This window comes from Crinia signifera, chromosome 19 (genome assembly GCF_055691185.1).
Source record: "Crinia signifera chromosome 19, ASM5569118v1, whole genome shotgun sequence".
In the NCBI taxonomy this organism is placed as follows: domain Eukaryota; kingdom Metazoa; phylum Chordata; class Amphibia; order Anura; family Myobatrachidae; genus Crinia; species Crinia signifera.
The window spans coordinates 66,600,634-66,627,202 of record NC_139226.1 but is presented as its reverse complement, the minus strand read 5'-3'; the positions used below and the strand labels follow the sequence as shown (position 1 = coordinate 66,627,202).

Sequence of the window (26,569 nt, the reverse complement as noted above, 5' to 3'; positions counted from 1 at the left end):
CCGCCACAAGGGCAGGTAACGGAGACGCTCTCCACACCCTGCACCAGGAGTAATTCCTAATATCAGTCTCAAGCCTCTCTGTAAAATCATTTGAGCGCACATCCTGAACCCGATCCCACAGTGGATCTTATTGTCTGAGAAGGGTTATCAAAAGGTTGCAATCATTTACAAATTGTTGTCTGTGTAAATATCAAGTCAATCGATCCATACCAGTGATTGATGTAACAGTTGCGCTGACAGGGATTTCGTATCACACGAATAATAGGACTTGGTAGTCAATCTCCCTTCAGCACACACTGAGTCGATACATGTGAACCCGATCTCATGGTAGATCTCATTTCAGGGTTACACATGAAGCACAACTGTTCTTGAATTTAACAGCAAAACTTCTAAGTGGGGTTCTCCGTGGTGCATACACACCAGGAGACATCTATAATAAAAAATTCCAATTGTCATTTGTACTACAAATCCGGGGCACACTGCATGAGGAACTCTTCCTCTTTTAAATCACTATTTGTGTGTATCTGTGTATTAGTGTGTTTTTATGTTCGCAATCTTTTAAAAGCATCCTTTATTAAAAGTTACATTTTATCGTACATTCCTTTCCAAGGTGCACCATACTGGACATTCTGTGCTTTCCCTTTCTCTGTATGCTCAAAATTTATGTCCCATGGTAGCACACCCTTACAGGTTTACTCAAGTGAATCCCACACAAAATAACCTATATAAGGGTCCACCTGAATGAAAACGATACTATATTTCTCTGTGCGACTGGTACAAACCCTTGCTTGGTTTCATAGTCGGCTTGCACCTTTCTCCGTTTTTCTCTTTTAAATTTTAAGAGCTCCTTGCGGTATGTCTCAATCTGATTTTTCAACTTGGTACCCCAATCAGTCTGCGTGTCCACTGCAAGTGTCGACACGTGGGTAGATTCAAAGACAGATATCTTCTCTTTCACAGCCGTCAGCTCTTTCATCGACTCATCCACTACTAGCAAAAGCAGGTCCATGGAAGATTTATTTAAGATGCTCACCCATCTTTTACAAAAGGCGATATTGTTCCTCCCTATGGTGGGAACATTCCGGACCTGGAACCCACGCGGGATCTGTTTATCTTTAAAATATTCCGCCAGAGTGGATGCGTGCAACATGTAATCGACTTCACTTTTTTTCAAGGAATAACAGTCCCTGTACAGCTCATCATTTTCCACAGCTGGTATCTGTGACTGAACAAATGCAGCTTGTATGATGTTATCAGCGTCACTATCTGAGTAGCTGAAATGGTCGCCTGTGTCGATTTGTGTCAGGTTGACACCTATTGGATTAGGCTCCATAGTCTGGACAGTCAGATAGGTACCACCAACAGGCAAACACTGTCGCTCCCTTAAGCTGCAGATAGATGTTGCGGTTTTCTCCCTTAGCTGAAGATGAAAAACAGCCTTGTGTGGGTGCCTTGCTGGTATGCAGGTCTGGATGACTCACAGTGTGCAGAACCTTGATATGCAGTGTGTCTTAGCCGGCACTCCCAGGATGAGGTCCAATAAATGCTGACCTGGTGCCTTCCACTATGGACCCTCAGGGATTAACAATAGTGATGAAGTGCCTTACATAAATACCAAAAGCAAGTGAAAAAACCCTCCCCCCAGGCGCTGTGCGGCTGCCCGCCCCTCTTACCTGCATCCTCCGTCAGCTAGTCCCGCTGCCGCTTTGCCTCAGCCGGTGACACCCTGTCCGGCGCCATTCGGGAGGTTGTTTGCTCTGCCCAGCTCCCAAGCACTCCCTGTGATGTCATCAGGCGTCTCACTGCGCCGCGGCTCAGCTGGACAACCAGACCTCTTTCTGGATTCAGCAAGGGGGGTTGCCATAGTGGAAGGCACCAGGTCAGCATTTATTGGACCTCATCCTGGGAGTGCCGGCTCAGACACACTGCATATCAAGGTTCTGCACACTGTGAGTCATCCAGACCTGCATACCAGCAAGGCACCCACACAAGGCTGTTTTTCATCTTCAGCTAAGGGAGAAAACCGCAACATCTATCTGCAGCTTAAGGGAGCGACAGTGTTTGCCTGTTGGTGGTACCTATCTGACTGTCCAGACTATGGAGCCTAATCCAATAGGTGTCAACCTGACACAAATCGACACAGCCGACCGTTTCAGCTACTCAGATAGTGACGCTGATAACATCATACAAGCTGCATTTGTTCAGTCACAGATACCAGCTGTGGAAAATGATGAGCTGTACAGGGACTGGTATTCCTTGAAAAAAAGAGAAGTCGATTACATGTTGCACGCATCCACTCTGGTGGAATATTTTAAAGATAAACAGATCCCGCGTGGGTTCCGGGTCCGGAATGTTCCCACCATAGGGAACAATGTCGCCTTTTGTAAAAGATGGGTGAGCATCTTAAATAAATCTTCCATGGACCTGCTTTTGCTAGTAGTGGATGAGTCGACGAAAGAGCTGACGGCTGTGAAAGAGAAGATATCTGTCTTTGAATCTACCCACGTGTCGACAATTGCAGTGGACACACAGACTGATTGGGGTACCAAGTTTAAAAATCAGATTGAGACATACCGCAAGGAGCTCTTAAAATTTAAAAGAGAAAAACGGAGAAAGGTGCAAGCCGACTATGAAACCAACAGAGTCTACCACAGCTGGACCCTATGCGAATTCTCAAGCACCCACTCGACAACGTCGACAAATACACAGACGCAATGTGGAAGATGAGGGAACCAGCAACTCCGCCAGCGACTTAGATAACGGCACCCATAGCACAGCAGATGGCAATCCCCCTTTAGTGGTACAGACCCGGGCGGGTCTAAAACTACCCACCGGCAGAGCTGGCGGACGAGGCGGGGTCGGCAGGCCGAGAGGCAGAACAAGCCGCAAAGGTAACCGTCGATAGAAGAGCTAGTGTTCAATCTATCCAGAACCCCTCTGACCACAGCTGAAACATTGGTATTATCGAAGGGGTTGTCATTTGTCCCCAGCCATCCGCCCAACCAATTTGAGTGGACTGTGGATTGCTATAAATTTGGGCGCATGTTACGATTGAGGGAGCACTTTAAAGACAAAAATCACATTGCACAAGGAGGATTGGATATACCCCCACAACTGAGTAAGCTGATCCCCAGGTCCTCATATGATCCTCAGATTTCAAATCCGTCCATCAAGACTTTTATTCGACTTTTATGATGGAAACAGCCGGACAGCCAACACCAACCACACCACAATATAACAACTTGTCCAAAGACGAGAGGGACGCCTTACAAGGACTCAAAAAGAGGACTGATATAGTGATCCGTAAGGCGGACAAAGGTGGGTCGGTAGTGGTGCAAGATTTGCAGGACTATATGACTGAATGCATGCGACAGTTGGCTGATGTAGAGATATACGAGGTCCTTCATAAAGATCCTACAGCCGAGTACAAAAAGGAATTGGACACTTTAGTCAACAAGGCCATCATTGAACAGAAGAGTTGGGCAAAGCATTGAGCAATGAGTATCCTATTACTCCTTTGCTCAACATGTTGCCAAAGGTCCATAAAAGCCTGGAGAAACCCCCTGGCAGACCCATCATCTCTGCCAGGGGGTCACTTCTTCAGCCCGTATCCACATTCTTGGATGCCCTTCTTAATCCATGTGTGCAGGCAACTAGATCCTATCTTAAGGACACTAACCATCTTTTGGAACTCTTGGGTGCTTTGGGTACCCTGCCCGATGACACCATATTGTGTAGTGCGGATGTGGTAGGGCTCTACACTTGTATCCTACACAAAGAGGGAATGAGGGCAACTGAGAATTTGATTGCATCTAGTGATATGTACAAGGGTCCCCCAGGGTCCTTTTTCATGGACTTATTGCATTTGGTATTAAATCACAATTATTTTCTATTCAACGGCATTGTATACTGACAGCGGCTTGGCGTAGCGATAGGGTCGAATGTGGCCCCATCCTACGCCAATGCCTACATGAGCGAGGTCGACCAACAGTTGATCTTTTCGGCCCTGCATGCTGACAAGGTCATATTGTACCGCAGGTACATTGATGACCTGCTCATCCTTTGGAAAGGGAATATGGAAGAACTCCAGGGTGTCTTTGAGGCACACAACATGCGGGATCACCCTGTTAAATTGACCTACAGCATGAGCAGGAAGGTCATCAATTTCCTTGATGTAGAAATCAGTTTAAAATGCAACAGGATAGAAACCTCCACGTACGTGAAGAGCACTGATCGAAATACCATCTTACGGCATGACAGTTGCCACCCTATAGCTCTCCGACGGGCCTCCCTTACTCTCAGATGTTGAGAGTAAGGAGAATAACCAGCAATGAGGAAGCTACACAGAAAGCCCTAGATAGCATGCAAGCCAAGTTTGAACAAAGAGGATACAATAAAAAAAAGTTTTGGCCAGGATTAAGAACAAGGTGCTCAATACCCCACAAGAGGTGGCACTCAGGACCACTGGTGGGAAGAAAGATCTCGGCAATAGGATCCCATGGGTCACACAACATGCTGTAGGCAGTAGGGAGATTACTAGACAAGTTAAAGCCCTGTGGCCAATGATAGCTACTGATAGGGAATTAAAAAGTCTCCATGATACAAGAATCATGCCAGCCTACAAAAGGGGTCTAAATTTGGCAGACCAATTGGTTAGAGCTGATGTGACCATGTTGACCAAGAGCATTAAACCTTTACACTTCTCGTCACGCCCTAAGGGCTGCTACACGTGTGCGGGTTGAGTGACCTGCAGCTCAATGTTGGCAGGGGACACGGTAAACCATCCGCACACTGGTCGCAAAATTAAAATCAAGCACTCTGTCACCTGTTCCAGCCGTTATGTGGTATACATTCTGTCTTACCCATGTGGGTTATACTACGTGGGCAAGACAGAGTGCCAATTTAAAAAAAGGGTGGCGAATCACCGCCTTGCCATCAGACAGGCACTGGCCACTGGACAGAGTGAACAACCAGTTGCACGGCACTGTGTCAAAATGAAGCATAATATAGCCAGAATTAGGTCCAAGATTATAGATCAGGTACAAAAGCCCCCCAGGGGTGGCAACAGGAAAAGAATGCTCCTACAGCTTGAAGCCAGGTGGATCCACCAGCAAGGCACACTCTCGCCCCGGGGTATAAACGAACAGCATGGTCTGTACCACTTTCTCTAATAAAATTTCAAAGGTAGAGATATTGCAGAACAAGATATTATAACACAAAGTGATATGCAATATGTTATGGTACATGTCACATGACTGTTTTATTTTCACCCAGACAGGACACATATAGGCAATATGTCAGCAGAGTCCCTTTATATAATAACATGGCACACGATCTGTGCATTTATTAAATGCTCTGTACAAGAGCCATACATCATAGTAAATTGGGGTTCTTTGCCTGCAGTTGCCTGTAAGTTGTAATGTCACACTGCAGATTTTTAAACTGTTTTTTTTTTTTTTGTTATTTGTATGTATTCATGTTCTTATCAGCTACTGCATTTTTTTTTCAATAGCTTTTAACACTCATTGGCACTTTTTGTGCCTCTTAACTGGTTGGCAATAGCCTCTTATTTTTTTTTTGTTTGTGCACATAAAGTTTCAACAATTTGTATTGTATTTCCCCAGGCGCCATGGCAACCCCCCTTGCTGAATCCAGAACGAGGTCTGGTTGTCCAGCTGAGCCGCGGCGCAGTGAGATGCCTGATGACGTCACATGGGGTGCTTGGGAGCTGGGCAGAGCAAACAACCTCCCGAATGGCGCCAGACAGGGTGTCACCGGCTGAGGCAAAGCGGCAGCGGGACTGGCTGACGGAGGACGCAGGTAAGAGGGGCGGGCAGCCGCACAGCGTCGGGGGGAGGGTCTTTTCACTTGCTTTTGTTATTTATGTAAGGCACTTCATCACTATTGTTAATCCCTGAGGACGGGCAACATAGGCCCGAAACATGTCGGATAATAAATAGCACGATTTTCACCCTTTTTTAAATCCGAGAGTGCCGCCTCATTTCTACACCCTGTATCAGGACCTGCGGGTCCATAGTGGAAGGCACCAGGTCAGCATTTATTGGACCTCATCCTGGGAGTGCCGGCTAAGACAAACTGTGTGTATGTATATATATATGTATATATATATATATATATATATATATATATATATATATATATATATATATATATATATAGCAGCGTATCCTCAGGTAGATGAAAGAACAAGTTCTCCAAATAAAGGAAGACAGGAGGCGGCACTCTCAAATCAAAGCATGGTCAAATGTATTCAAATCATAAAGCAGTGAAACAAGGTCAGCATAACAGTGTCAACAAGTTTCGGAGCATTGCGCCCCTTCCTCAGGACAGCTGACAGAGCAATAAGTCAAAACGTGTAGTGCAGAACAAAACAAAAAAGGAATGATTTACAACCAGGTATAAATAGAGAAGCAAACTTACGTGACACGCTGTGTTAGCTGGGCGGCGGGTCGGACCTCCGGCAAGTAGAGCACGTGACTGGTGACGTCAAAACTGTAGTCCAGGCAACCGGCTGGCGTCTGACCCGGCACTCAGACGGAGTCTGTGAGTGGACAAAATTGGTAAAAGTGCATGAGTACATACTTAGGAGAGCGCATGTGACTGCTGTTATTGCTGTATTGGTGTTGCGGGGGAAGTTAAAAAACTATTAAAAACATGTAACACTAGCACTATTGCATAGTCTATGTCTGAGGGTATGTTATGGTGATCACGTAAGTGGTCGTGCGGTGAGGTCAGCAGTTAGTGAGGCACTGGTGCAGGGGAGCGGCGGGTCCAACAAAAATTAAGGGCGCCATAGAAGCCGCATATCCTGCACCTTTGATAGTTATGCCACTGCGCTCAACCACCACAGTCGTACTCTTATACGTAGTATGCAACAGTAATACACCGTATACACATATTGCCACAGTAAAGCACCTTACACATTTGGCACACCTTATCAATGCCCTTTTACAAATTATGCCACACCTTATTAATCCACTGATTCAAATAATTACACCATACACAAACTGCTTGCTACACATTACTTATGCCCTTATACACATAATGTACCTTACACATACGGTATGTCCCCCATGTTTAATGTCCTTATACATATAATGACACATAATGCCCAATACACATAATGTCCTTTACATATGCCCCACATTATTCAATGCTCCTTCACACATAATGCCCTACATAATCTTTTACTTTTGCCCCAAATTATTAATGCCCTTATGCATATAATGCACCTTACACATCCCCACTGTCTGCTCCCTGGCTCTTACTCAGCAGCAGCCGGCATCCAACTTCCAGACAGGTGGCACACCGCACCTGCATTTCCCCCGGCTACTGCCCTCCCCCCCCTGGCCTTCTCCCGTCTGCCCAGTCCCTGCCCTGGGGATACACTTACCCGGCTCCGGGCAGGGCTCTTGGGTGTCCCCTTGACATGTAACTGACAGCGGTCTGTGCTGAACACATAGCAGAGGCGCCCACGGGGTTGGGAGCAGCCTATGAAAGACATGCGGGGAGGAGGGCTGAGATGTGGAGATCTGTGTACCCGGTCCGACAGCCGACAGGGAAGAAGGGCTTGCGAAGCTCCGCCATGCACCCGCCAGGGGAAGGAGAAGGTGTGGGGGTCCGCGCTGCCGCCACCGGGCTGGGAAGGAGGGTTTGCAAGGTTATGCACACACCAGGAGAGGGATAAGGTGTGCAGGTCCGTGCATCTGCCGGCTGGGGAAGTGGGGGTGGGTGCGGAGGTTCGTGCACCTGCCGGTGGGGAGAGGGGGATGCAGAGGGTGCTGCTGCTGCTGCACTGACCTGCATAAGCAGCAGAGAATGAAACCAATCACAGCTGTCTGAGTGACAGGGGCGTGCTATAATAAAGGCAGAAAGCACCCCCCTGTCACCGAGGCACCGCTATAGGTGTCGCCTATATAGGTTTTTTAAATGTGATTTTGCAGCCTGCTGCTTGGCCCCGCCACCTGCCCACCCCTGTTTCTGGAACCTTAACATTATCAGCCGGAGGCACTGCTACCAGTGCCACCGAAACCAATAAAAAAATAAATAATTACTGCATAAAAATGAATAGAATAATATAAAGCTTATACTTATGACACACAATGTGTCATAAGTATTTTCTTTTATTATGTTTATCATTATTGTTTATCATTAATGACAGGGGAGACACTGCCTCCCCTGCCTCCCCTGACTGCACGTCCCTGCAGGTAGCAGTCTGAGAGCCGGAGATACTTGGAGATGACCTGGGAGTCCGTGATACTTGGAGACGACCTGGGAGTTGGTAGAAGTATTGACTTCCTGGGAGCCAGAGATACTTGGAGATGGCCTGGGAACTGTAGGGGAGTGTTGACGGCCTGGGAGTCGATGACTGTTGTCGGCCTGGGAGTCGAAGGAGTGTCGACAATCTGGACAATGGTGGTAACTGTTGCTGGGGACTGCAGTATTGGATAGTCGACCCAGGGGTAAACAGTACTGTCAACAGTCAGGAATAAAGTTGGTGGTAGTCACTGACGCTGAGCAATAGCAGGTGATTGGCCTGGGAGCCAATATGGATGCCTAGCCTGGGAGCTAGCGGGGATAGCTAGACAGGGCCAGCGGTGACCTCTGCTGAGGGTAGCTGGACACACTCAACTGCAGGGATGAAGTAAGAAGGAGCAACTGGTAGATGATGAGTTAACCAGATCAGCAGCAGCATCGGGACACTGAAGGTGGAATCGCTGAGAGCACTGGATAGCCTGGAGCCTGGGAACTCTCTGTCTCTGGGGTAACCACACAGGGAGCAGAATGAACATTTGTTTAAGGCAAGGATAACTCTGGGAAGCTGGCTTATATTCCTCCAGGTGATTGCTGATTGTCAACAAAATGGACAGAAGAAAGCATCGCTGACGTTTACCAATTAAATCAGTAAATTATTTAATGATAATTGAACATAATAAAATACATAACACTAAAAACAAGAAATAGGAAATGGGTTGATAATGGACCCAATTTAGATAGTCACCGATTTTAGGATAATTTGACCTGCACTGACCCTGGTAGATGAATGGGATGGAGTCCTTATTAGCCACTTTAAGGTGTCCTGATGGTGTTCGAATGGACTCAACCAATGGCACAGATTGAATTAGCCAGCTCGGGAGACCTCACTGCTGTGAGTGGTTAGGAGGACATGAACTGAAACTGGAGGGAGGTAGGTTCAGGGGTAATGTTAGAAAGAATTACTTCTCAGAAAGGGTAGTGAATAAGTGGAATAGCCTCCCATCAGAGGTGGTAGAGGCTAAAATAGTAGAACAATTTAAACATGCTTGGGATAGGCATATGAATATCCTTACAAATAAATAAGGATTAAAAAGGGTTGAGATTACCTGAAGGATAAATAAGGGGTAGACTAGAAGGGCCAAATGGTTCTTATATGCCGTCACATTCTATGTATCTTCTAATGTCCAACTCTTTACAGAATGCTACCGTAAGTAGGAAAAAGGATACTTAGCTCAGCAGTTCCGTGCCTAGCTCTTGGTGGTTCAACCATCATTCCACATTCGATGTTCCAGCCATCATTCTTGTTGATGTTCTAACCATCGCTCTGCATTCGATGTTCCAGCCATCATTCCTGTTGATGTTCTGACAATTGTTCCGTGTTGGATGTTCCAGCCATCATTACTGATGATATTCTAACCATTGCTCCAGTCATCGATGTTCTAACCATCGATCCAGTCATTGATGTTCTAACCATTGATCCATACATCAATGTTCTAACCATCAATACAATCATTGATGTTCTAACCATCGATACTGACATTGATTTTCTAACCATCGTTCCAGTCATCGTTGTTATAACCATCATTCCGGTCACCCATGTTCTAATCATTCCAAGTCATCAGTATTCCCAAGCAACCCCAAGTAACGTACTTTGCCCTCAGTGTGTTTATTGGCTCATAGCGCTTATGAACTTCATCAGTGCGCTGCACTGCACCTTTATTATTATTATTATTATTATTGTTATTATAAATATTATTTAACCCCTTACCGCCGCAGCCTGTTTTTGCCTTCCTGACAGAGCCCTTTTTTTCAAATCTGACATGTATCACTTAAGTGGGGATAACTTTTTTTTGCTTTTACACATTGTACTTCAAGTTAGTGGTAAATTTTGGTCGATACAGTCTGTGTTTTTTTGTGAAAAATACCAAAATGTCGTAAAAAAATTGAAAATTTTGCAATTTGCAAAATGTTAAATTTTCTGCTTGTGAGACAAATAATCATACCACTCAAAATAGTTAATAACTAACATAGACCATATGTCTACTTTATGTTTCCATCATTATTTCAACCTCCTTTTAATTTTTTTGGACACTAGGAGGCTTAAAATATGAATAGCAAATTCTCAAATTTTCAAGAAAATTTCAAACACTGATTTTTTTAGGGACCAGTTCAGTTCTGATGTGACTTTGAGGGACTTGTATGTGAGACACCCCCATAAATGATGCCATTTCAAAAACTGCACCCCTCACAGTATTCAAAACAGCATTTTGGAAGTTTGTTAACCCTTTAGGTGTTTCACAGGAATTAAAACAAAGTGTAGGTGAAATTTCAAAATTTCATTTTTTTTGCAGATTTTCAATTTTAATACATTTTTCTAAGGAACACAGTCGATTTTACTAGAGAAATGTGACTAAAAATTGATTCCCCCAATTCTTTTGTTTTCATAAATATCCTATATGTGGCCCTAGTGTGCACGTTGACCAAACCACAGGATTCATAATAGAAGGAGCACCTACTTGATTTTGGAGCCTCCTTTTTATGAGATTATTTTTTAGGCACCATGTAGGTTTCTAGGCACCATAAGATGCTAAAAGTTAGGAACCCCCCCACAAGTGACCCCATTTTGCAAACTACACCCCTCAGGGAATTCATCTAGGGGTATAGTGTACATTTCAAACCCCCAGGGGTTTCACCAATTGTGGGACAACTGGGTTGTGAAAATGAAAAATTACATTTTTTTACACAAAAATGCAGTTCTGGCTCAAAATTGTTCATTTTCACAAGGAATGAAGGAGACAAAGCACCCCAAAATCTGTGCCCCAATTTCTCCCGAGTACGGCAATGCCTGATATATGTGACCAAAAAAATACCATTTGGGTGCATGGCAGGACTCAGAAGGGAAGGAGTGATATTTGGATTTTGCAGCACACATTCTGGTGGAATGAATGGTGGGTGCTATGTTGCATTAGCAAGACCCCCGAAGCACCAATACAGTGGAACCCCCCCACAAGTGACCCCATTTTGCAAACTACACCCCTCAGGGAATTCATCTAGGGGTATAGTGTACATTTCAAACCCCCAGGGGTTTCACCAATTGTGGTACAACTGGGCTGTGAAAATGAAAAATTACATTTTTTTACACAAAAATGCAGTTCTGGCTCAAAATTTTTCATTTTCACAAGGAATGAAGGAGACAAAGCACCCCAAAATCTGTGCCCCAATTTCTCCCGAGTACGGCAATGCCTCATATGTGACCAAAAAATACCATTTGGGTGCATGGCAGGACTCAGAAGGGAAGGAGTGATATTTGGATTTTGCAGCATAGATTCTGGTGGAATGAATGGTGGGTGCTATGTCGCATTAGCAAGACCCCCGAAGCACGGTGAAATGATGAACCTAATAATCCATAGATGTGTGGTATATTTTAAAGCACTCCTTCATACATAGGCCGGGTTTGTCGGGGCAAGTTTCACAGTGGAAAATAGTTTGCTTTCGTATTCCCTTTTTATAGCAAACTTTGCACCTTTTTTGTGTCCTGCCCTTTTTTCCAGTGGAGGGGATTTCGTTTGGAAAATGCTGCCCTGATACAATACGGGGGCCAGTACTAGAAGTACTGGGGCCAGTACTAGAAGTACTGGGGCCCTCTGCCTGCTGGTTCCCAAATATTAGGCCCTTTATGACTTCCTCTTGAAAGTGCATAAATGTCCCCGTCTGGCTGGTAGAACGGAATAGTACGTAAGCGTTATACAGTGCCATCTGGATTATATACACGGCCAGCTTCTTGTACCATATTTTTGTTTTCCACAGGGCACTGTATGGCTTCAGTACCTGATCTGAAAGATCCACTCTGCCCATGTACTTATTGTAATCTAGGATACAAATAGGTTTTGAGGTGTGGGTACTGGTACCTCGTACAGGGACGGAGGTGGTACTGTCTCTGTGAATTGTTGTCAGTATAAGGACATCCCTCTTGTCCTTATATTTGACCAACAACATATTTTCGGTGCATATTCCCCTGCTTTCACCCTTTCTCAGTAATTGGGCAACGTGCGTTTTTGGGAGGCCTCTTTGGTTCTTGCGCACAGTACCGCAAGCTGCTGTACCTCTTGAACCAAGGGCCTTAAACAGGGGGATGCTGGTGTAAAAGTTATCCACATAGAGGTGATAACCTTTATCCAGGAAGGGGTGCACTAAATCCCAGACAATCTTTCCACTAACACCTACGAGGGAGGGGGGGCATTCTGGCGGTTCAATTCTTGTGTCCTTCCCTTCATATACCCTAAACCTGTGGGTGTACCCTGAGGTACTTTCACACAGTTAATACATTTTTATGCCATACCTTGCCCTCTTATTGGGAAGGTACTGGCGGAATTTACCCCTTCCTTTAAAATGTATAAGTGACTCGTCCACACAAATGAATTTTTGGGGGATGTACATCTCAGCAAATTTGGCGCTGAAATGATCAATGACCGGCCTGACTTTGAATAGCCGGTCAAAGGTGGGATCATCTCTGGGTGGGCACTGTGCATTATCGTTGTAATGCAAAAATTTAAGGATCGTCTCAAAACGAGACCGGGTCATGGCCATACGATGAAGTGGGGTGCTGTACAGAACATCTGTACTCCAATATTGCCTAATTTCTGGCTTTTTAACTATGCCCATATGTCACACCAGACCCCAAAACGTCATCATCTCTACTGCATCTACAGGGGTCCACCTAGCAAATGATGACGTGGGGTTTTGGGCAATAAACTGCTGGGCATATAAATTACTTTGGTCCACCATTAAATTTATAAAATCATCAGAGAAAAAGACTTTGAAAAAGTCAATTTCTTTGAGGCCTGTACTATCAAATTGGATTCCTGGGTTGGCCAAAAACTCAGGAACCTGGGGCTCAAAATTGTCTGGTGGTGGGGTCCATACGAGATCAATCATTGGGGGGGGGTCTCAGCTGCTCTACGGGGGCGTCTTTGAGGGGGTCCCTTATCACTAGAGGAGGAAGAGGAGCTTAAGACAAATGCCAATTCATCGCTTACTTCACTGGCTGTGTCAGTGTCAGAGGCAAGAAGGGCATATGCCTCCTCCGCTGAAAACAGTCTTTGCGATGATTGGGACATTTTTATTATTTTTAAGTGTAGTGTTTCAACACGTGTATAGTGTAGGGGGGGGGTACAAACTTTATTTCAACACGGGGGGTATGTAGTGTGTATGTAGTGCTTTAACACGTGTAAGTTTAAAAGAAAAAAAAAAAGCTCCTGCGCCAAAAATTGAGCACAGATGTTGGTCAGTAACGTCCGTCACTGATCAGCGCTCAGCGGGCACAGGACACCCACAAAAGCACCGTGGGTGTAAAAACAATTTAAAAAAAAAAAAACCACAGCACTCTCCAAAAAAAAAAACAATTAAAAAAAACTGCAGAAAAAAAATTATATCAACCCTGTGCCAAAAATGCTGTTCAGTGATGTACGTCACTGATCAGCGCTCAGCGGCCACAGGACACCCACAAAAGCAACGTGGGTGTAAAAACAATTTAAAAAAAAAAAAACCACGGCACTCTCCAAAAAAAAAACAATAAAAAAAAACTGCTGAAAAAAAATTATATCAACCCTGTGCCAAAAATGCTGTTCAGTGATGTACGTCACTGATCAGCGCTCAGCGGCCACAGGACACCCACAAAAGCAACGTGGGTGTAAAAACAATTTAAAAAAAAAAACCACAGCACTCTCCAAAAAAAAAAAACAATTAAAAAAAACTGCTGAAAAAAAATTATATCAACCCTGTGCCAAAAATGCTGTTCAGTGATGTACGTCACTGATCAGCGCTCAGCGGCCACAGGACACCCACAAAAGCACCGTGGGTGTAAAAACAATAAAAAAAAAAAAAAACCACAGCACTCTCCAAAAAAATAAAATAAAAAAAAAACTGCTGATGACTCAAAGGCAACAGAAATTTGATCAAAAAAAAAAATATTAGAACAACCCTGTGCCAAAAATGCTGATCAGTGATGTACGTCACTGATCAGCGCTCAGCAGCCACAGGGCGCCCACAAAAGCACCGTGGGTGTAAAAACAAAACCCCACAGCACTCTCCAAAAAAACAACAACTGCTGATCAGTGATGCAACACTGTGATGCAACACAGTGATGCAACACTGATTAGCAGTGAGGGGCAGCAGGCACACAACTGTGGGTGCAACCTGACAGGGTATATATAAGAAAAAAAAACCCGCACCCCAAAAAAAGGTGCTGATCACTTAGTTTATAGTGATCAGCACAAAAGGGGGGCAGCAGGGGGGAGCAGATACAAAATTATAGCACAAAATAATAGCACACAATTTAAATCTCTGCCACAATGACGCTGCTGCAGCAGCAGCAGCAGCAACACAAGGAAGTCACAAGGAAGTCACACCAGGAGCTGGCAGCACGGATGCCACCAACGATCAGGTCAGTATAGGGCACAGATGGGCACGGAGACCGCTCTGCACGCTGTTCCTGACCGGAATGGCGGCTGCAGGGCTGTCTCCGTTACCTCATCTGAGGTGAAATGACTGTGATTTGTCCGTCGGTCCGACGGACCAATCACAGCCTTTTGGGGGCAGGTGGGGTGACACCAGTGTCACCCTTACACCCGGTGGTGATTGGTGCTGTACTTTACAGCACCAATCACCACCGATCCCTGTGTCACCGGCGAACGTTATTCGCCGGTACACAGCAAACGCTGTAATTGGCTGTTCACATTGAACAGCCAATCACAGCGATCGCCGAACGGGGGGGTATCGCTGCCCCCCCTGGGCAATGAGGGAAGATGTCTGCTGTCAGGGACAGCAGACATCGTCCCTCTGTCACCGCGTCTCTAGACGCGGTGGCACTTTAAAGTCATGACGTACATTTACGCCATGTGTCGGGAAGTACATCCCGGCCATGACGTAAATGTACGTCAAATGTCGGGAAGGGGTTAATATTATTATTATTATTGTTAGGTCTACATCAACTAGGTTGACAAGCATTGGGTCGACACCACTAGGTCAACAGGCAGCAAGGTCGACATGGGTCAAGGTCAACATGTGTCTATGTCGACAGGACATTAGGTTGACAGAAGCATTAGGTCAACATGGGCAAGGTCAACAGTGAAAAGGTCGACATGGGTTTTTTAACTGTTTTTTTTTTTACCCGAATTTCGACAAAGTCAAATGCTTCAGGCACACTAATTTGTTCTCCCACCACACCCTAGTGGATGGTAGGGCATAAAATACCTCCTCTCGGCACATGTCGGCTCAAAAAGCAGTGAAAAGCCCCATGTCAACCTAATGCTTGTGTCAACCTAATGACCTGTCAACCTAGACCCATGTCGTCATTATCCTATGTTGACCTAAACCCATGAAGACCTATTTGTGTCGACCCAATGCTTTTCCACCTAGTTGGTGTAGACCTAATAACCGTATCCCTTGCCAAGTACAATCTTCCTTTTTCAATAAAACTGGTTGTACTTTTACTCCTGCCTGCTTTCTGCTAATCCTGCCTCTGGGTTCACTATGGTACAATTTATGTACAAGGGTCTAATCAAGCCTCCCCGATTCATTAATCGGTCCAAGCCTATCCTGAGGCCTTCGTCACATTGACTCAGACCCCAGACGTGACAGCAAGAGTATTACAGGTCTACTGAGAAGCTTTTAAGTGAATTTGGCGCTGCAAAGGGTGCGAGATTGCCGAATGGCAACTCACACCTTTGACAATAATAGGACTGACCCCATATTCTACTGGATATGCTATTGAGAGTTATTCATTCTATCAGTGGTGTCCAGCAGTACATACAGTATATGCCAATCACTGTGTTAATTACTAGGCAGGATTGATCAGCAATACTTTATTTCCTTTTTATGTGCTTACTGACCCAATTTAACAGTCTAATAATTGTGGACATCAAACAAAGTGGTTTGTAAAAAACTAAAAGCTCAACATAAACAAACAAGAAGAAGACAATACTGTATGTAAAACATCTTTGAAACCTGTTATTTTTTAATCAAAGTTCTTGATTTTATTTTTCTAAACATTAGATGTATGTGTTTATTACACAATTGTATGTGTATATTACACAATATTAATATATTGGCTTATCTTTTGCATAATTATGTGCTGTAATGCAGCCCAATCATGTTCCCAGCATAGGGTTGCAAAACTGTTTTTCAGACCAATTCATGTTTAAAATAAACTGCCACAAGCAAAGACAATAAAGAGAAGTGATTAAAATTCTGCACCTAAAGAACAGAGTGTAATGCAAAGTTTACTGAACTTACTGTAGCATTCAGTAAAGAGTTTGTTGGACATTAGAAGACACAGGTGCTATGTATCTGAGACCTGGATACTCCCGTCCTGTGTGGTATTCTTTGGTGCTGTTTTCCTGGGCCACTAAATCTTTTGAATACCTAGGTTTTATGATTTCTAAAAACCCTTCCTCTTTATATCACATCGATATTTCAAAATATATTGTATCCTTGTCCAAGGATGTGGCAAGGTGGCGTCATCTCCAGCTCTCCTATTTGGGTAGGGCTAATATCCCTAAAATGATATCTATCCCAAGAATACTATATCTCTTACAATCACTTCCCCTTTTACTTACAATTGAAGATACAAAAAAAAATAATTTAAGCTTTGCTAAATTTATTTGGAACCAGAAACGACATAGAATTGGTTTATTGGGGCTTTTGCAACCTATTTATAATGGAGGTATTAATTTTTCAGATTTAACAATTTATAATTATGCTGCTTTGATTCGTCACCTTAGAGATTGGATTCACAATACCAATATTTATACTAATTCTTCATTGGAAGAGGTTTTTTTTTACAAAATTGGAATCTGGTTTCATTTCTTCACATACAAGACCAAAAATCCCTATGGAGATTAGGGAGAACCCATTGCTGTGGAACACTCGTAGGCTTTAGTACATTTTGAGACCTAAAAATGGGTTGAATGCTCATAAATCCCTTTTTCTCCCCTTTCTTAAAAACCCTGACTTTCAACAAGGCTTGGCCTCTAATCCTTTTTCTCATGGTCTACTAAGGGCATAACCTCTATTGCTCACCTTATAGATAAAACTTCTAAATATACACTTACATTTACTCAGGCAGTTGATAAGTTTGATTTTATAGCTCCCTATCCCTTTGCTTATTTTCAAGCTCAGCATTATATAAGTAAGGGTCCTCGCATACTTACAGATAAAGACTGGAACAATACCCCTGACCGCGTTTTAATCAACCCTAACTCAGACTGTAAAGCGATATCAAAACATTATATTCTTTTACGCAATATAGTAGATTACAGTTCCTTGAGCTCTGGTCTTCCTCAATGGAAACGTCATTTTCCTGATATCACGGTAGACTCTTTGTTGAAAAATTTCTATGATTCTTGGCGTATTATTCCAATAAACTCATATAGGGAATTATTTTTGAACATTCATCGAAGAACTTATATTAGTCCACAACGTAGTTTTATGATGAATCCCTCTCAAAATCATAGATGCTCAAAATGTCAAAAAGATAACGCAGACTTATTCCATTGTCTATGGTCATGCCCACAAATAAGATATTTTTGGCTCAAGGTGTATAAATTTGCTGTAGATAATTTGTTAAACTATTTACCATTCAGTGGGCTATCTTTGGTATGATACCCCAAGGCCAAAGAGTCTCAAGAGGTGGTCGTAAACTTTTATTAATTCTTAGTTCAGCTGCCAAAAAAATAATTCTTTAGGTATGGACCCATCTGGAGTCTCCTCCTTTTTAATTGTTTAAGGAAAAGTTATTTCACATATTCCGGATGGATTGGATGGAAGCTTCTTATCAAAAAGAGTCTAAGGTGGCCTCTTGTTTTGAATTATGGGAAAGTTATATTTTAACTCTCCCTGACTCAACGAAACTATTAATTGTTAAATGTTTTTCAAATACTTCTTGGTATTTAACACGATTGATGGCTAATGATCCGCCACTTTAGTGACACCATAGGTTTGGGGCCTTAAGAGATCTTTCCTTAAATAACTTGTATTGTTCATATCAATGTAAAATGCACTTGTGTAATTTGATGTTCGTAAACATGGATTGTATATTGTTTATGAAACCTGGTATCTTGTACTAATACATTAGAGTCTTCTAATAAAAGAAAGATACATATATAAAAAAGAAGACACAGGTGTGCATTATTATATGAAGGGCAAAAAAAGGGATTTACCCTGATTTTTTGCCCCAAGTTTTTTTCTTGGTCACTTAAAATTACAGAGCATCCTCTCCCAAAAAAAAAAAAAAAAAAACGTTCAGGAGAAAACACACAATATTCACAATTGTGACCATGAAAATGGGTCAGTTATCATGGATTTTTTCTCCCGCCAGTCAGTCACTTTGCACTAGGACAAACTCATACTCTATTTACTATGCTAAAGTATATTAATGAACCACTCTAAGACGTCCTGACATAATAATTTTTATCTAAAAGCTAAACTTTAGGTCTCTTGCCAGAACAGAAGATGGTGACTCAGATCAAAATGCTTTTGTAAGTTTCTTATTCAGGTCGTCACAACTTTTCCACACTAGCCGATTTTGAATATCTCAATTTCAACTTTTTCACTCTGCCCTAATGTATATACTATAGGTAGATGTGGATCGTTTCAGATTTGTTATATTTGTAGAGGTCTGCAGGTGCTGATGTGTGTCACTGATAGGTGATGGGCTTGCGTTCCAGGAGCCTAATCTCTGGCACTATGGAACGTGTGGCCATACTACTTATGGCCAGTGGAACTCACGGCCATACTGGATCCGGTCATCAGTGATGCAAGCTGCCTGATAAGCGTGGCGTGCGCTACTGATATGGGGATTTCTCTGCAAGTACTGCAGGTAATTTGTGAGTTATGTAAAAGATTAATATGTGTACTCTAGTGTAAGGGCTATCGTTATTAGCCGCATACCTGTTTATCAATTATATCGTAATAGACTATTTAGGATGGCGCCCAAGGCATAGTTCACTTGGATGCTTTTCACCTTGCTGCACGGTTGTAAGCTGTATGTCTTGACAAAGGACCTGTTGGTCCGAAACGTTGACAATCCACTAAAATTGGTGATGTATTAACCCCTTCCCGACATTTGACGTACATTTACGTCATGGTCGGGAAGTACTTCCCGACACATGGCGTAAATGTACGTCATGGCTTGTAACTGTCACCGCGTCTATAGACGCGGTGACAGTTTCAACATGTCTGCTGTCCCTGACAGCAGACATGTCCCTGCATGCCCAGGGGGGGCTGCGATGCCGCCCCCCCGTCGGCGATCGCTGTGATTGGCTGTTCAGTGTGAACAGCCAATTACAGCGTTTTCTGTGTCACCGGCGAATAACGTTCGCCGGTGACACGCGATCGGAGGTGATTGGTGCTGTAAAGTACAGCACCAATCACCGCGGGGTGTAAGGGTGACACTGGTGTCACCCCACCTCACCCCGCCTGCCCCCAAAGGCCGTGATTGGTTCGACGCCATTCCGGTCTGGAATTGCGTGCAGTGCGGTCACCGTGCCTAGCTGCCGCAGTATACTGACCTGAACCGAGCAAAATACTTACCTGATCACTGCTTCATCACTGCTTGTAGTGTGCTGGATGCTTCCTGGATCCTGTTACTACTTGTGACTTCCTGTGTTGTGAACTTGTGCTGCTGCAGTGTAATAGCGTTAGATAGAGAGAGATAGATAGAGAGAGATAGTGTCAGAGAGTGCTATATTTTGTGCTGCTGCAGTGTGATATAGTTATAGATAGAGAGATAGAGAGAGAGAGATAGAGAGAGAGAGATAGTGACAGATTGTGCTATATATTTTTTATATAACTGACTGCTGCCCCCCCTTTTGTGCTGATCAGTATAAATTAACTGATCAGCAACTTTTTGGGGGCGCAGGTTTTTTTTTTATATATATATATATATATATATACCTGTCAGTGCTGCTGCTGCAGTGTTATAGAGTGATAGATAGTGAGAGATAGAGAGATAGAGAGAGATAGTGACAGAGAGTGATAGAGACTGCTATATTTTGTGTCTGCTGCCCCCATTTTGTGCACCGCCAGCAACTTTTTGGGGGTGCAGGGGTTATTTTTCATATATATAACTGTCAGTGCTGCTGCTGCAGTGTCATAGAGTGATAGATAGTGAGAGATAGAGAGATAGAGAGAGATAGTGACAGAGAGTGATAGAGAGTGCTAAATTTTGTGTCTGCTGCCCCCGCCTTTTGTGCTGATCACTATATCTGAGGTGATCAGCAACTTTTTGGGGGTGCAGAGGTTTTTTTTTTTTATATATACCTGCCAGTTGCTGCCAGTTGCACTGTCAGTTGCACCAAAGGTTGTGCACCTGCTGCCCCTCACTGGTAATCAGTGTCGCATCACTGATCACCTTTTTTTTTTTTTGAGGCTGCTGTGGGGTCTTTTTTTAATTTTTTTTTTACACACACTGTGATTTTGTGGGTGTCCTGTGGCCACTGTGCACTGATCAGTGACGTACATCACTGATCAGCCTTTTCGGCACAGGGTTGATCTTTTTTATTTTTTTTTGATCAAATTCCTGTTGCCTTTGAGCGCTGTTCAGTGACGGACGTTACTGACCAACATCTGTGCTCAATTTTTGGCGCAGGACCTTTTTTTTTTTTTTTTTTTTTTTAACCCCTTCAATTTTTTTTTTTTTAACCCCTTCAATTTTTTTTTTTTTTTAACCCCTTCAATTTTTTTTTTTTTGTATAAAGTATTTTTTTTTTCTGCACTACATACACACTACACACTACATACCCCCCGGGTTGAAATAAAGTTTGTACCCCCCCCCTACACTATACACGTGTTGAAACATTTCACTACCAGTAACACAAAAATAAAAATGGCATCCCAAATGTCATCCCAAATGTAATCCCAAATGTCATCCCAGTCATCCAGAAGAATGTATTCAGCGGAGGAGGCATATGCCATGCTTGCCTCTGACTCTGACACAGCCAGTGATGCAAGCGGGGAATTTGAAGGCTTCGTCTTAAGCTCCTCTTCCTCCTCTAGTGATGAGGGACCCCCTCAAAGACGCCCCCGTAGAGCAGCTGAGACCCCCCCCCAATAATTGATCTCGTATGGACCCCACCACCAGACAATTTTGAGCCCCAGGTTCCTGAGTTTTTGGCCATGCCAGGAATCCAATTTGATTCCACAGGTCTCAGAGAAATTGACTTTTTCAAATTATTTTTCTCTGATGATTTTATAAATTTAATGGTGGACCAAACTAATTTATATGCCCAGCAGTTTATTGCTCAAAACCCCACGTCATCATTTGCTAGGTGGACCCCTGTAGATGCAGTAGAGATGATGACGTTTTGGGGTCTGGTGTTTCATATGGGCATAGTAAAAAAGCCAGAAATTAGGCAATATTGGAGTACAGATGTTCTGTACAGCACCCCATTTTACCGTATGGCCATGCCCCGGGCTCGATTTGAGACGATCCTTAAATTTTTGCATTACAACGATAATGCACAGTGCCCACCCAGAGATGATCCCACCTTTGACCGGCTATTCAAAGTCAGGCCGGTCATTGATCATTTCAGTGCCAAATTTGAAGAGATGTACATCCCAGATAAATTCATTTGCATAGACGAGTCCCTTATACATTTTAAAGGAAGGGTTAAATTACGCCAGTACCTTCCCAGTAAGAGGGCAAGGTATGGCATAAAAATGTATAAGCTGTGTGAAAGCACCTCAGGGTACACCCACAGGTTTAGGGTATATGAAGGGAAGGATTCAAGAATTGAACCGCCAGAATGCCCCCCCTCCCTCGTAGGTGTTAGTGGAAAAATTGTCTGGGATTTAGTGCACCCCTTCCTGGATAAAGGTTATCACCTCTATGTGGATAACTTTTACACCAGCATCCCCCTGTTTAAGGCCCTTGGTTCAAGAGGTACAGCAGCTTGCGGTACTGTGCGCAAGAACCAAAGAGGCCTCCCAAAAACGAACATTGCCCAAGTAATGAGAAGGGGTGAAAGCAGGGGAATATGCACCGAAAATATGTTGTTGGTCAAATATAAGGACAAGAGGGATGTCCTTATACTGACAACAATTCACGGAGACAGTACCACCTCCGTCCCTGTACGAGGTACCAGTATTCACACCTCAAAACCTAATTGTATCCTGGATTACAATAGGTACATGGGCGGAGTGGATCTTTCAGATCAGGTACTGAAGCCGTACAGTGCCCTGCGGAAAACAAAAATCTGGTACAAGAAGCTGGCCGTGTATATCATCCAGATGGCACTGTATAACGCTTACGTGCTATTCCGTTCTACCGGCCAGAGGGGGACATTTATGCACTTTCAAGAGGAAGTCATAAAGGGCCTAGTATATGGGAACCAGCAGGCAGAGGGCCCCAGTACTTCTAGTACTGGCCCCCGTATTGTACCAGGGCAGCATTTTCCTGATGAAATCCCCTCCACTGGAAAAAAGGGCAGGACACAAAAAAGGTGCAAAGTTTGCTATAAAAAGGGAATAAGAAAGCAAACTATTTTCCAGTGTGACACTTGCCCCGACAAACCCGGCCTATGTATAAAGGAGTGTTTTAAAATATACCACACATCTATGGATTTTTAGGTTCATCATTTCACCGTGCTTCGGGGGTCTTGCTAATGCCACATAGCACCCACCATTCATTCCACCAGAATCTGAGCCGCAAAATCCAAAAATCACTCCTTCCCTTCTGAGTCCTGCCATGCACCCAACTGGTATTTTTTGGTCACATGTGAGGCATTGCCGTACTCGGGAGAAATTGGGGCACAGATTTTAAGGGTGCTTTTTCTCCTTCATACCTTCTGAAAATGAAAAATTTTGAGCCAGAACTGCATTTTTGTGTAAAAAAATGTAATTTTTCATTTTCACTGCCCAGTTGTATCAAAATTGGTGAAACCCCTGGGGGTTTGAAATGTACACTATACCCCTAGATGAATTCCCTGAGGGGTGTAGTTTGCAAAATGGGGTCACTTGTGGGGGGGTTCCACTGTATTGGTGCTTTGGGGGTCTTGCTAATGCGACATAGCACCCACCAACATTCCACCAGAGTTTGTGCTGCAAAATCCAAATATCACTCCTTCCCTTCTGAGTCCTGCCACTTTTTGGTCACACATGAGGCATTGCCGTACTCGGGAGAAATTGGGGCACAGATTTTGGGGTGCTTTTTCTCCTTCATACCTTCTGAAAATGAAAAATTTTGAGCCAGAACTGCATTTTTGTGTAAAAAAATGTAATTTTTCATTTTCACTGCCCAGTTGTATCAAAATTGGTGAAACCCCTGGGGGTTTGAAATGTACACTATACCCCTAGATGAATTCCCTGAGGGGTGTAGTTTGCAAAATGGGGTCACTTGTGGGGGGGTTCCACTGTATTGGTGCTTTGGGGGTCTTGCTAATGCGACATAGCACCCACCAACATTCCACCACCAAAAATCACTCCTTCCCTTCTGAGTCCTGCCATGCACCCAACTGGTATTTTTTGGTCACATATGAGGCATTGCCATACTCGGGAGAAATTGGGGCACAGATTTTGGGGTGCTTTTTCTCCTTCATACCTTATGAAAATGAAAAATTTTGAGCCAGAACTGCATTTTTGTGTAAAAAAATGTAATTTTTCATTTTCACTGCCCAGTTGTATCAAAATTGGTGAAACCCCTGGGGGTTTGAAATGTACACTATACCCCTAGATGAATTCCCTGAGGGGTGTAGTTTGCAAAATGGGGTCACTTGTGGGGGGGTTTCACTGTATTGGTGCTTGGGGGGTCTTGCTAATGCAACATAGCACCCACCAACATTCCACCAGAATCTGAGCTGCAAAATCCAAAAATCACTCCTTCCTTTCTGAGTCCTGCCATGCACCCAAATGGTATTTTTTGGTCACATGTGAGGCATTGCCGTACTCGGGAGAAATTGGGGCACAGATTTTGGGGTGCTTTGTCTCCTTCATTCCTTGTGAAAATGAAAAATTTTGAGCCAGAACTGCATTTTTGTGTAAAAAATGTAATTTTGCATTTGCACAGCCCAGTTGTATCAAAATTGGTGAAACCCCTGGGGGTTTGAAATGTACACTATACCCCTAGATGAATTCCCTGAGGGGTGTAGTTTGCAAAATGGGGTCACTTGTGGGGGGGTTCCACTGTATTGGTGCTTGGGGGGGTCTTGCTAATGCGACATAGCACCCACCAAAATTCCACCAGAATCTGAGCTGCAAAATCCAAAAATCACTCCTTCCCTTCTGAGTCCTGCCATGCACCCAAATGGTATTTTTTGGTCACATGTGAGGCATTGCCGTACTCGGGAGAAATTGGGGCACAGATTTTGGGGTGCTTTTTCTCCTTCATACCTTCTGAAAATGAAAAATTTTGAGCCAGAACTGCATTTTTGTGTAAAAAAATGTAATTTTTCATTTTCACTGCCCAGTTGTATCAAAATTGGTGAAACCCCTGGGGGTTTGAAATGTACACTATACCCCTAGATGAATTCCCTGAGGGGTGTAGTTTGCAAAATGGGGTCATTTGTGGGGGGGTTCCACTGTATTGGTGCTTTGGGGGTCTTGCTAATGCGACATAGCACCCACCAACATTCCACCACCAAAAATCACTCCTTCCCTTCTGAGTCCTGCCATGCACCCAACTGGTATTTTTTGGTCACATATGAGGCATTGCCATACTCGGGAGAAATTGGGGCACAGATTTTGGGGTGCTTTTTCTCCTTCATACCTTATGAAAATGAAAAATTTTGAGCCAGAACTGCATTTTTGTGTAAAAAAATGTAATTTTTCATTTTCACTGCCCAGTTGTATCAAAATTGGTGAAACCCCTGGGGGTTTGAAATGTACACTATACCCCTAGATGAATTCCCTGAGGGGTGTAGTTTGCAAAATGGGGTCACTTGTGGGGGGGTTCCACTGTATTGGTGCTTGGGGGGTCTTGCTAATGCAACATAGCACCCACCAACATTCCACCAGAATCTGAGCTGCAAAATCCAAAAATCACTCCTTCCTTTCTGAGTCCTGCCATGCACCCAAATGGTATTTTTTGGTCACATGTGAGGCATTGCCGTACTCGGGAGAAATTGGGGCACAGATTTTGGGGTGCTTTTTCTCCTTTATACCTTCTGAAAATGAAAAATTTTGAGCCAGAACTGCATTTTTGTGTAAAAAATGTAATTTTGCATTTGCACAGCCCAGTTGTATCAAAATTGGTGAAACCCCTGGGGGTTTGAAATGTACACTATACCCCTAGATGAATTCCCTGAGGGGTGTAGTTTGCAAAATGGGGTCACTTGTGGGGGGGTTCCACTGTATTGGTGCTTGGGGGGTCTTGCTAATGCGACATAGCACCCACCAAAATTCCACCAGAATCTGAGCTGCAAAATCCAAAAATCACTCCTTCCCTTCTGAGTCCTGCCATGCACCCAAATGGTATTTTTTGGTCACATGTGAGGCATTGCCGTACTCGGGAGAAATTGTGGCACAGATTTTGGGGTGCTTTTTCTCCTTCATACCTTCTGAAAATGAAAAATTTTTAACCAGAACTGCATTTTTGTGTAAAAAAATGTAATTTTTCATTTTCACTACCCAGTTGTATCAAAATTGGTGAAACCCCTGGGGGTTTGAAATGTACACTATACCCCTAGATGAATTCCCTGAGGGGTGTAGTTTGCAAAATGGGGTCACTTGTGGGGGGGGTTCCACTGTATTGGTGCTTTGGGGGTCTTGCTAATGCGACATAGCACCTACCAACATTCCACCACCAAAAATCACTCCTTCCCTTCTGAGTCCTGCCATGCACCCAACTGGTATTTTTTGGTCACATATGAGGCATTGCCATACTCGGGAGAAATTGGGGCACAGATTTTGGGGTGCTTTTTCTCCTTCATACCTTATGAAAATGAAAAATTTTGAGCCAGAACTGCATTTTTGTGTAAAAAAATGTAATTTTTCATTTTCACTGCCCAGTTGTATCAAAATTGGTGAAACCCCTGGGGGTTTGAAATGTACACTATACCCCTAGATGAATTCCCTGAGGGGTGTAGTTTGCAAAATGGGGTCACTTGTGGGGGGGTTCCACTGTATTGGTGCTTGGGGGTCTTGCTAATGCAACATAGCACCCACCAACATTCCACCAGAATCTGAGCTGCAAAATCCAAAAATCACTCCTTCCTTTCTGAGTCCTGCCATGCACCCAAATGGTATTTTTTGGTCACATGTGAGGCATTGCCGTACTCGGGAGAAATTGGGGCACAGATTT

The 26,569-nt window shown here is 43.7% G+C and overlaps 1 protein-coding gene across 4 annotated transcripts in view; it reads left to right on the top strand.

Annotated features, from left to right (window-relative positions):
• The window catches only part of LOC146042633 (NXPE family member 4-like), a 142,663-nt gene that overhangs the window by 44,780 nt on the left and 71,314 nt on the right, over positions 1-26,569 (top strand). Inside the window, exon 2 of one of the 4 annotated variants that reach the window (XM_083162719.1) lies at positions 5,625-5,820. The exons of the other annotated variants lie outside the window; for them this stretch is intronic. The gene's annotated coding sequence lies outside the window, so the exon portion shown is untranslated. The remainder of the gene's footprint in view (positions 1-5,624; positions 5,821-26,569) is intronic. 4 annotated transcript variants of the gene reach the window in all.